Source organism: Lissotriton helveticus, chromosome 3_1, assembly GCF_964261635.1.
Source record: "Lissotriton helveticus chromosome 3_1, aLisHel1.1, whole genome shotgun sequence".
Classification (NCBI taxonomy): Eukaryota; Metazoa; Chordata; class Amphibia; order Caudata; family Salamandridae; genus Lissotriton; species Lissotriton helveticus.
In genome coordinates this window covers 1,540,147,534-1,540,159,809 of record NC_136061.1, presented here as the reverse complement: position 1 = coordinate 1,540,159,809, position 12,276 = coordinate 1,540,147,534, and the positions used below count along the sequence as shown (strand labels likewise).

The window sequence follows — 12,276 nt, the reverse complement described above, 5'->3', positions numbered from 1 at the left end:
TGCTTTTTAGGTCATCTCGCCTAGCGTTGCAGTGCGCAGCATTGCTCGCGCAGCGAGAGACCTCTTGTACGGGCTTCAGAAACTGACCACACGCTCATGCGTGTGCTTTTGTGATCGCTGCTATTGGCTTGTTTTACAAAAGCCAGCACGCCATTGGTGGAAGTCGTGTTCATGTCCCAGCTTCTTTGTAAATGTAACCGCCCATGTCTCCGTCATGTCTGTTATGCTCAGAAGCGTTCACTTTGCTGCCGTGCTCCCAAGCCCCTGCTCCTCTGTGATGCGCACCAGTGCTTAATTCGTGCCGGTGCTTTCAGGTGCTTAGCACCGGCACTTAATTATCAGGGCCGGGTCTACAAAGAGCACATCAATTATTTAGATAGCGCCTCTCTGCACAGTGTTACTCTGGGTGCTTTTGTCATGGAACTTGAAGTAAAACTTCACAACAGAAAGGCAGCCCTAGCTATGCATAATGACTCGGCAAAAGTCAATGTGCTTGAGTTAACAACTTGAAACAATGCTGGACACCTCACCTGATCGTGTGACACTGCTGAGGGGGGTAGGAGGGGAGGGCGGGGCGGATGGCGAGCAGTGTTCAGTGCTGCCGGCTTGGGAAATTTAAAAAAACGTCCGGGAAGGCGCCAGGCGGGAAGCATCACGCCAGTCAGGAAGCATCACGCCAGTCAGGTACACAAGCAGTTACTGTCTGCAGACTGCGCGTGACATGCTGCGCTGGTACCTGGATGCGATGCCGAGAGTTAGGTGTCCGGGGTGACCGTGTCCCAGTCCCAGCGGCAGCGAAAACTATGTTGCGGCGGCCCGGCGGCAGCTGTGAGCCTGGCCTGCCCTCTGCCCTGCCTGAGCCAACATGAGAAAAAAATGAGGATTTGATCAATATCAATCTTCTCAAAGAGTAAAAGGCGCAATCTGCAGTCAGTGTCTGTCTCACTGTACTGCTGATGTTGATCATATATTAGGGAGTAGGCCGGGGCCCTTAGCAGTGTTCTCGGCCCGGAGGGCAGGTCGGGACACTGTATTGGGCTACATTTTAGTTCTGCGGGGGTTGGGCGGCAGAAGGCAACGTGCGAAGATTTGATTGCGCATTGCCACGTCCCATCATACCAGCGCACAGCACACCACCGTCATCATGGTTCCATGGGCCACGGAGGCCTTTCAACTCGCCTTGGTGACTACTCACTCTGAGTAAGAGAAGGCTGCCTCCCCCAACACACATGCTTTGGAAGGTGGTTTGCACTGTTTTGAATCCGGAGGTATAGCCACAAAGTTTTCATGGATGTCTTTCAAAATGATGACCGAAAGACACAGTGAAAAAGGGGTGCCTCACAGAAGAGGGGAGGTAAGGGAGCAGCTCAGGGCCTCTAAGTACGATGTTACTAAGTGCAATGTCTCTTTTTTTAAAGCTATTATAAACTGATAATAACACTAATAGTCAAACTAAACTGCATATTTTTGTTTTAATTGCTCTCATTTGGATTTGCACTGCTATCCTTCTTTTTCCCAATGTTCTTGTTCAATCACTTTCCACTTCCTTCGTCCTCCATCTCAAGCGCATGGACGCACACTTTTTTAAATAGAACCCTTATAAAATCAGTATTCATTAATTTTTTGGTTCTTTCATCTCTTCCATTTTTCTTGCTCAAATAAAAAGCAATTGAGATGTACGTGTTGATTTGTTGAACCCTGCTCGTCCTTGCAATTATAGAATGCATGCCGCCCGCAAAGCTAAGAACACCAATACCCACACTTGACTTCATTCAGTTAACTGCGACATACCAGACTTTCCACATCATATATGACAAATGACCAGCTGACTAGAATGTTTTTAAATTGAGGTGCAAATGTTAGATTCCACCTCAGAATGCCCACAACACTGCAGGAACGACGTATGGCCCAATCCGCTACCCCTGCCCATATGCCGCTCACCGGATAGTACGCGATGAGAAAGCAAATGAACACCGGTAGAGGGTGGGTGAGAAACAAAACAAGGAAGAGAGACAAGGGGACCACTTCTACTTCTGTTGGACCCTCCACGTGTCTGCACCTACGAAACAAGACACAACATTACCACTCTGTACTAACGTACATCAAACCCCTCCCACCTTTCTTCATGACCATACCATACCCATCACAACACATTGACTTCCTTACCAGCATGATATGCTGAAGATGTCCTGTGGGGGCCGAGGTCCTTTCTGACAGCAAAGCCTTGCTCTCTGTTCATAAATTCAGATTTTAGGAACCAACCAAAAGCCCAACCCTTCAAAAGGAAATTGCGAGGGGGAAAAAAGTCTAATAATGACAGAAAAAAACCCCTATCCAAGAATGTCAAGTAAGTGGATATATATATCTCAAAAATAGGGAAATAGGATAAGGGACACGAACATAGGGGAGCGGAGATCAAGGGCGCCTTCTCTGCTCCGTTCTGCTGTTCGACATCCACAGACGCCGAAAGCGCCCAAACCGGCACAACGACGCCGATAGAATGCACAAGATGCGGAAGCTTGACTCGTGGGTCATACGCACAGCCGTGCGGTACTCCAACGGCGTACGAAGCGTCTCTCAAGCCCTTGAATGTTGTAGTCCGCTAAATGCAAGGTTTGAATGAGGGTACTGGAGCCCCAGAACCCCCGACAAATACCAGATACCGGCAGAGGAGACAAAGTCCCGAACAATCCAAGCGAGGAAGTGCAGGTATTCAAAAGGGTCCACGGGAACAGTGAGGGAGGAAGGGGGGGATGAAACGAGTCAAAAGGCACGGGAGCAGGAACAAGGAAGGAAAATGTCCAATGTGCTTATGAGCCCAGAAGCATGTAAATCTCTGGAACCAAACTAACCAACACCCAAGACCTGGAAACAACCTAGAAAAGATACCAAGCAAAGGGAAAGGGGCGTGCACAGTTTAAATCCCCTAATCAGGTAAGTCATGTGATGGGTAGTGCATGGCCACAGAAAGGGGACTAGACGTGAATCCTAACAGTACCTCCCCCCAATGACCCTCCCCACAGGACGAGGCTTAGAGGGATGTCGTCTATGGAACAAACTGACCAACCTGGGAGCATGCACCCCCCCAACCGGTTCCCAAGTCCTATACTCAGGGGTATACCCTTTCCAATCCACCAAATAAAACAAACGACCCCTCCTACGTCTCAAATCTAGAATAGCATGAACCTCATACTCCTCCTGTCCATCCACCAACAGGGGAGGGGGAGGTGGTAACACCTGGGCTGACGGAACATAGGGCTTCAATAAAGATGTATGAAACACCGGGTGAACTTTATACTCATCGGGCAGCTCAAGCTTCACTGCCACTGGAGTGATCACCTTCACGATAGAAAAAGGGCCTACGTACGTAGGCTGTAATTTACGTGACCCCTGCATCCTGAGGTTACGAGTAGATAACCAAACTCGCCCGCCTACTGTATACATAGAAGCTGGAGCCCTACGTTTGTTAGCCTGTGCTTTCATACTGGCCTTCGCCTCCTGTAGGTTGACCCTTGCTATACTCCAGATGTTGTTCAGAGAGTCGCACACCTTATCTATGGCTGGCACATGTCCAGTGGGCTGGATGGCTACTGCCCTAGGGTGATAGCCCATCGAACAGAAAAAGGGAGTCCTACCCAAAGCAGAGTGCAGACTGTTATTGTACACGAACTCAGCAAGTGGGAGGGCAATCACCCAATCACAGGAAAGGGAGGATACCAGGCACCGGAGGTATTGCTCCATCGTTTGGTTAGTGCGCTCGGTCTGGCCGTCAGATTGCGGATGATAGGCCGAGGACAACCGTATTTCCACCTTCAGCATAGAACACAACTCCGTCCAAAAGTGGGATACAAATTGAGCCCCCCTATCGGACACCACTACCGACGGCAGCCCATGCAGTTTTACCACAGAGGTCATGAATACCGAAGCCATTTCCCTGGCAGTGGGGATCTTGGGCAAGGGTATAAAATGCGCCATTTTCATAAACAAGTCCACCACCACAAGAATGGCCGTAAACCCGGACACAGATGGAAGGTCAGTCACGAAGTCCATACTAACCGTATGCCAGGGAGCCGGTGGTACCTCTAGGGGTTGCAACAACCCAGATGGTTTACAATGCGTAGGCTTACTGGTGGCACAAACCGGACATGCAGCTACATACCCCTGAACATCCTGCATCAGTGTTTCCCACCAAACCCACCTCAAACACAGTTCCTTGGTTTTCGGCACTTCTGGATGTGCCACCAATGCAGACGAGTGACACCACTGCAGAACCGACTCCCTCAACTCAGGAGGCACAAACAACCGGCCAGTATGATATAACAACCCATCCTGAATCGCAACCTGGGGTAATGACAACCAAGGGGCCAAATTGATCTGTCTTAAACTATCTTTGACCGAAGAAGCAAACTCAGTCGTCGATGTTACTCCTACTATGCGGTCACTATCAATCATGGTCCGTGCCTCCTCTACAGGCCCCATCTCCCTAGGTTCTACATGAATACGAGAGAGAGCATCTGATTTTACTTGTTGAGCTGCGGGTTGATAAGTTATAACGAAATCATAGTCGTTAAAAAAAAAGAACCCACCGCATCTGGCGTGGTGTCAAAGGCCTAGCAGAACGGAAAAATTCCAAGTTCTTGTGATCGGTGTAGATCGTAATGGAATGCCTCGCGCCCCACAAATAATGCCTCCATTCCGCGAAAGAGAGTTTGATGGCCAGCAACTCCCTCTCGGCTACCGTGTAATTTGGTTCTGCAGACAGTAGAGTCTTTGAAAAGAAGGCAATGGGGAGCATAGACCCAGTCTCACTGTTCCTCTGGGACAGGACGACTCCTACGGCACACAACGAAGCATCTGTTTCAACAAAATACGGCAGGGCAGGATCAGGATGCACCAATGCAGGTGCCGTTGTAAATTTCCCTAGTAACTGCTGGAAGGCATTCTGAGCCTCAGAGGACCAGACAAAAGGAACCCCTTTCCGCAACAACCGTGTCATAGGCGCAACAATATCAGAAAAGTGGGATATAAAGCGCCTATAAAAGTTGGTGAACCCCAGAAGGACCTGTATGTCTTTGGCCGATGATGGTGTAGGCCAGGGGACAATGGACTCTATCTTTCTTGGGTCCATCTGAATCTCTCCCGCTGATATAATAAAGCCCAGGAACTCAACTTTAGGTGTACTGAATTGACACTTCTCAAGTTTAGCATATAAATGATGGTCCTGTAACTTCTGTAAAACTTGAGCAACATGCTTCTGGTGTTCAGCGTTGGTCTCCGAGTAGATCAAGATATCATCTAGATAGAAGATGACACTCATGTCTAGATGATCTCGGAGCACCTCATTGATGAAAAACTGAAAGGCTGCCGGAGCATTGCACAAGCCGAACGGCATAACGCAATACTCGTACAAGCCAAATTTCGTTTTAAAGGCAGTTTTCCATTCGTCGCCGGGGCGCACTCGAATGAGGTGATATGCGCCCCGTAAATCCAACTTTGTGAACACCGTAGCCTTACGCAACTGATCCAGTAACACAGGAATAAGCGGAAGAGGATATTTGTTCTTCACTGTCGCTTTATTCAGTGCCCTATAGTCCACACAAGCCCGCAATGTTCCCTCCTTTTTTGGAATGAAGAAAATAGCCGAGGAAACCGGCGAACAGGACGGACGTATGTACCCCTTTTTAGGTTTCGCCTCGCCGAAAGCTGCGTAGCAGACTTTCGCGCAAGGCGAAAACTTTTGAGAAGAGTATGTGGCTTGATCACCGCCTCTCACTTCCATTGGCTAGCTCCATAAATGGAGGCTAGCCATTGGAAGTGAGATCTGTCCGTCATGGTCCGAGGCGACTCGTGGGCGTTCCTGCGATGTTTTTCTCATCCTGCCCCTTTTATCACGTCATGCGGCTGTGGGCGTGTGTTTTTTTTTTTTTTTGTAAAGCTTTGTTTTTGCCATTTCGGAAGTGTCCTTTGCAGGGGTGGGTTGCGCGATGTCCCGCTGTCCGTTCCGCGATGTCCCGCTGTCCGTTCCCGCCCCCCGCCCCCCTCCCGCTGTCCGTGTGCCGGTTAACCCGCCCCCCTCCCACTCTCGTGCCAGCGACCAAATATGCAGTGTGTGTTTACAGAGGGGTGCACACATGGTCTCCGCGCTAGCGTGAATGCTTTTAGAGAGGGGTGCACACTGCAGCCTCTGGGTATGTGCTCGCGTAAATGTGTTTTGGGAGGATCACGCACAGCCTGGGTCTCTGTGCAGCACAATACTTGTCTTGTTGCTTCTTTTGATGTATCTATGTAGATTGCTGCGCACAAACACTGGCTCTAGCTTCTGTGAACGCCCTGCAGAGACGCAGCGCAGCCATTCTCGTGACTTAAGGGCTGGAACGGCCGACTCTGAAGCTGGGGATCCGCGTTCGAGTCTTGGCAGCCTCGACATCCTGTGTTTCTGGGCAAATCACTTTATCTACCCCTGCCTAAAAATGAATGTGTCCGTCCGTAATGCAACTGGTGCTCGCGTACAGCGCACTGATACTTTCGGGTTGAGTTTGCGCTATATAAAACGGCAAAATAATCACAATGTGTACTCGTGTGCATAGTACAACCCTGCTCACCGCTTTTGTGGATGTCCATGATGACATGTCCGGCAGGTTTTCTATGTCTGCATTTTGCTCACACATAGATATGCCTCTTTCGTCTGCACCAGCCTATCAATGATGTGTGGTCATTTCTAATTCACCTCGAACACCACCCCTCCCGATTGTCATCTACCACGACCCCCTAAGCCCCTTTCACCCATCCCTTCACTCATGTCTCGGCTCTATACTTGCCAAACCTTCATTCCAAGACGCCTTCCAGTTACCCCAATCTCTCAGTCCACCTCCCCTTCATTTCCTCCTCCCTGCCTGTCTCTCCTGAGTCCGTCTTCTCCTCTGGTGCCCCTTCTTCCCACCATCAGTTCACGACCCTTCGCCTCACCTACCCCTCCATCACTCCACACAGACCCCCGCTGCATCCCGTCTGTTATTCAGCTCCAGCCCCTGCCGAGCCGAGCCACACAATAACTCTATCCCTCCCTCGTCCTTGTATACCACGTCCACCATCCGTCCTTGGCGCCCCACCCCCCTCCCTACGACCCCCTCGTCCCTCCTTCACCCCATCTCTTTTTGCCCGCCATCCCCCATTGGGGCACAGGGTCAGACTAATTTGCATATAGCCATGTCTGAAATGGGGTGGCTGAGTGGGCTAAAGAATGGTGATGGATTAAACCCAGATCAGTTGACTGGGGGTGAGTGTTTGATTTGCTCAAACGCTCCGTCCATCATCCCCTTTTGTATCGCTTTGTTCGCCCTAAGTGTAGCAGGGTATGCTCAGACGTGAGTCCCTTGTTCACTTGGCCACTGGATTCAAGATAGCCTGGCTGATGAGGATTATGAATCCGAAACCGGTCAGGATGCTTGTTTCCGGTCCATGGAAGACATGGATTGGCAGATCAGGCTGGACTGTTCCCATGGGGCACAGGGTCAGACTGATTTGCATATAGCCATGTCTGAAAGGGGGTGGCTGAGTGGGCTAAAGAATGGTGATGGATTAAACCCAGATCAGTTGACTGGGGGTGAGTGTTTGATTTGCTCAAACGCTCCGTTCATCATCCCCTTTTGTATCGCTTTGATCCCCCATTCACAGCATAATCTGAAAAAGTGTGGGCAGAAGGTGAGGTGGGGAGATAGAAGGGGGAAGGAAGGGAGAGAATCGGGTGCTAGAAAGGTTTACGCTATATAAAACTGCATTAAGTAAAATAAATACTTGCACCCATTCACAGCATAATCTGAAAAAGTGTGGGCAGAAGGTGAGGTGGGGAGCTAGAAGGGGGAAGGAAGGGAGAGAATCCGGTGCTAGAAAAACTCGAGGAAGATTACTTCATATAATTTTTTACACATCGTTTTATTTTATTTTAATTGTAACGGATCTTTGTGCAGAGTGAGTGTGTAGAGTGCAGAGTAGTGAGTGCAGAGTAGTGAGTGCAGAGTAGTGAGTGCAGAGTAGTGAGTGCAGAGTAGTGAGTGCAGAGTAGTGAGTGCGCAGACTAGTGAGTGCAGAGTAGTGAGTGCAGAGTGCAAAGTGAGTGTGCAGAGTGAGAAGAGTAGAGAGTGCAGAGTAGAGGGTGCAGAGTAGAGAGTGCAGAGTAGAGAGTGCAGAGTAGAGAGTGCAGAGTAGAGAGTGCAGAGTAGAGAGTGCAGAGTAGAGAGTGCAGAGTAGAGAGTGCAGAGTAGAGAGTGCAGAGTAGAGAGTGCAGAGTAGGGAGTGCAGAGTAGGGAGTGCAGAGTAGGGAGTGCAGAGTAGAGAGTGCAGAGTAGAGAGTGCAGAGTAGAGAGTGCAGAGTAGGGAGTGCAGAGTAGGGAGTGCAGAGTGACTAGGGAGTGCAGAGTGACTAGGGAGTGCAGAGTGACTAGGGAGTGCAGAGTGACTAGGGAGTGCAGAGTGACTAGGGAGTGCAGAGTGACTAGGGAGTGCAGAGTGACTAGGGAGTGCAGAGTGACTAGGGAGTGCAGAGTGACTAGGGAGTGCAGAGTGACTAGGGAGTGCAGAGTGACTAGGGAGTGCAGAGTGACTAGGGAGTGCAGAGTGACTAGGGAGTGCAGAGTGACTAGGGAGTGCAGAGTGACTAGGGAGTGCAGAGTGACTGCAGAGTGCTAGGGAGTGCAGAATGACTGCAGAGTGCTAGGGAGTGCAGAGTGACTGCAGAGTGCTAGGGAGTGCAGAGTGACTGCAGAGTGACTGCAGAATGCTAGGGAGTGCAGAGTGACTGCAGAGTGACTGCAGAGATTAAGCTAATGGCAATGTAAATGACAATGCCATTTATTTATCTGTTTTCAAAACCAACACATAAATACAAATGTTGTCATTTACAATGCCAATAGCTCTAACTTTTCCAAAGGCGAAACCATTGCATTGTAAATGCTTGTTCAACATATCATCCAAATATTCCTTCAGATGTAACTCCTCTGGTTCTGACAGCGCATATATGCGACAACAAGGCAAGGTGGCGCCCGGCACCAGGTCGATCTTACAATCAAACGGGCGATGAGGGGGAAGACCCCCTGCTTGGACCGCATCAAAGACGTCCGTGAAATCGGAGTAACAAGAGGGTACCAATCCCACATCACTCACTGCACAGGTCAAGGGGGACACCCAGTCGGTAGCTTCCTGATAGCAGTTCTTCAGGCAGTGTGCGGAGTCCAGGGTCACCAACCGCCGGACCCAGTCTATCTTGGGGTTATGCTTTTCTAGCCATGGCACCCCCAACACCAAACCAAAGGAAGGGGCATCTATTAGATCAAAACTTACAGACTCGGAATGTCGATTCTCGCACAACAGACACAAAGGTTCTGTTCGTCGAGTAATGGAACCAGAGGTCAGCTCCGTCCCGTCTATGGCCCTCACTGGCTCAGGCTGTTCTTTATAGACACAAGGGATCAACAATTTTTCAGCCAATGATATGTCAATAAAATTTCCTGTAGCGCCAGAATCCAATAATACTGAAAGTGGCACTCTATTGCTATTAGTAACCAGCAGGAAAACAGAGATAATAAAATGTCTAAGTACTCGCTCTACTGCCCCCTGTACCTCATTCAATACCATAGAATCATCCACAGGAGAAGGAACTCCTTCACGCTGTATCGAAGCCACCTTCTTACCATATGGGGTGGTAGAAGGCTTCACTGGGCACTCCCTAGCATAATGTCCTCCGTGACCGCAATATAAACACAAGTTCTTCTCTTTTCTTCGTTTCTTCTCTTCAAGGGATAAACTACCCCTTGCTCCCCCTATTTCCATAGGTTCGGGCCCTGTTTTATGCTCCACCACTGGTTTTACATCAAGCTTACTAAACCCCCCACGTGTGGACTGAAAACGATTATGTTCTCCGCGCCTTTCTGTCAACCTGTGATTCAATTTGACCACTAGGTCAATAAAAGCAGCACAATCATCAGGAGGATCAACCACCTGGGATACTATGTCTTTGAGATCTTCGCATAGCCCCTGGTAAAACAAAGAAGTTCTTTTTGCCATTGGCCACTGAGTCTCTGACAGCAGACGGTTGAACGTGGAAATATACGTCAACAGATCCTTTCTGCCCTGCCGTAGTTTCAACAGTTCAGCATCACTAGCCTGCATGAACGCGTGTTTTGCGAATAATCCCCGCATCAACTCTCTAAAGGCAGGATAATTATACAACACGCGATCGTCATTGTCCTCCAGGGGAATAGCCCACCGGGCAGCTGTGCCAGCCAAATACGAGATGACAAAAGCGACCTTAGCCGAATCATCCGGAAAGGCACTCGGCCTACACATAAAGTGTAACTGACACTGATTCATGAATATACTAAATTTCTCACTATCCCCTGTAAACCTCTCAGGAGCTGCCAAAGGGACAGGAACCGGTGAGTTCACCGTTACAGCAATGGGAGCATGCCACCCCCCCCCCCCCCCCCCCCCCCCCACTAGATCCCTGTCCACTAGCTCCTCTATTGTACTGAAACATTGCGGGCTGCAAAACGGAACCCTGACCCCTCGACTGTGCCTGTTCTCTAGCCTTTGCAGCACCTAATTCCTGTTTTAGGTCCTGCACCTGAGCTTGTAAAGCAGTAATAACGCCCATCAAGTCCTGCATAGTAGGAGGAGTAGCCGCCCCGCCCGTGGGATTAAGCAGATCGTCCATACTCGTCCGGGCAGTGTTAAAGTAATCTTGGGCTTGGTATTCTCTTAGATTCCACCTCAGAATGCCCACAACACTGCAGGAACGACGTATGGCCCAATCCGCTACCCCTGCCCATATGCCGCTCACCGGATAGTACGCGATGAGAAAGCAAATGAACACCGGGAGAGGGTGGGAGAGAAACAAAACAAGGAAGAGAGACAAGGGGACCACTTCTACTTCTGTTGGACCCTCCATGTGTCTGCACCTACGAAACAAGACCCAACATTACCACTCTGTACTAACATACATCAAACCCCTCCCACCTTTCTTCATGACCATACTATACCCATCACAACACATTGACTTCCTTACCAGCATGATATGCTGAAGATGTCCTGTGGGGGCCGAGGTCCTTTATGACAGCAAAGCCTTGCTCTCTGTTCATAAATTCAGATTTTAGTAACCAACCAAAAGCCCAACCCTTCAAAAGGAAATTGCGAGGGGGGGAAAAAAGTCTAATAATGACAGAAAAAAAACCCTATCCAAGAATGTCAAGTAAGTGGATATATATATCTCAAAAATAGGGAAATAGGATAAGGGACACGAACATAGGGGAGCGGAGATCAAGGGCGCCTTCTCTGCTCCGTTGTGCTGTTCGACATCCACAGACGCCGAAAGCGCCCAAACCGGCACAACGATGCCGATAGAATGCACAAGATGCGGAAGCTTGACTCGCGGGTCATACGCACAGCCGTGCGGTACTCCGACAGCGTACGAAGCGTCTCTCAAGCCCTTGAATGTTGTAGTCCGCTAAATGCAAGGCTCGAATGAGGGTACTGGAGCCCCAGAACCCCCGACAAATACCAGGTACCGGCAGAGGAGACAAAGTCCCGAACAATCCAAGCGAGGAAGTGCAGGTATTCAAAAGGGTCCACGGGAACAGTGAGGGAGAAGGGGGGGATGAAACGAGTCAAAAGGGCACGGGAGCAGGAACAAGGAAGGAAAATGTCCAATGTGCTTATGAGCCCAGAAGCACGTAAATCTCTGGAACCAAACTAACCAACACCCAAGACCTGGAACCAACCTAGAAAAGACACCAAGCAAAGGGAAAGGGGCGTGCACAGTTTAAATCCCCTAATCAGGTAAGTCATGTGATGGGTAGTGCATGGCCACAGAAAGGGGACTAGACGTGAATCCTAACAGCAAACCCTTGGGTAAATATAGTGTTTATTGAGCAGCGAGCTGCTCAATGGAATTCCACATGAAGTGCTGACATTCTGTGAAACAAAGAGATATATCTGTCGAGTGGGGATCGCATGTAATCATGACCTAAAAAAGTAAAAAGGCATCTCTTTTCAACATTGACTCTCTTGCATTCCTATGGGATATGGACTGTATAACACCCAATACTTGCTACTGTCATGCTGCTTCACTTCATCCACCATTTTGCATGGAGGCACCCATATTGTATCTGCCCAGGGTCCACTAAATGAGCCTTTGCCACCATGTGCTAGTTTTCTGGTACGAGAGTCAGCAGTGTCAGTTGAGGATGTGGGTGGGGCAACTAGAGTAAGTGGGACCACTTGTGG

The 12,276-nt window shown here is 49.5% G+C and overlaps 1 protein-coding gene across 2 annotated transcripts in view; it reads left to right on the top strand.

Moving 5' to 3' along the window:
- The window catches only part of KMT2A (lysine methyltransferase 2A), a 1,541,152-nt gene that overhangs the window by 418,438 nt on the left and 1,110,438 nt on the right, over positions 1–12,276 (top strand). The window lies entirely within an intron of this gene.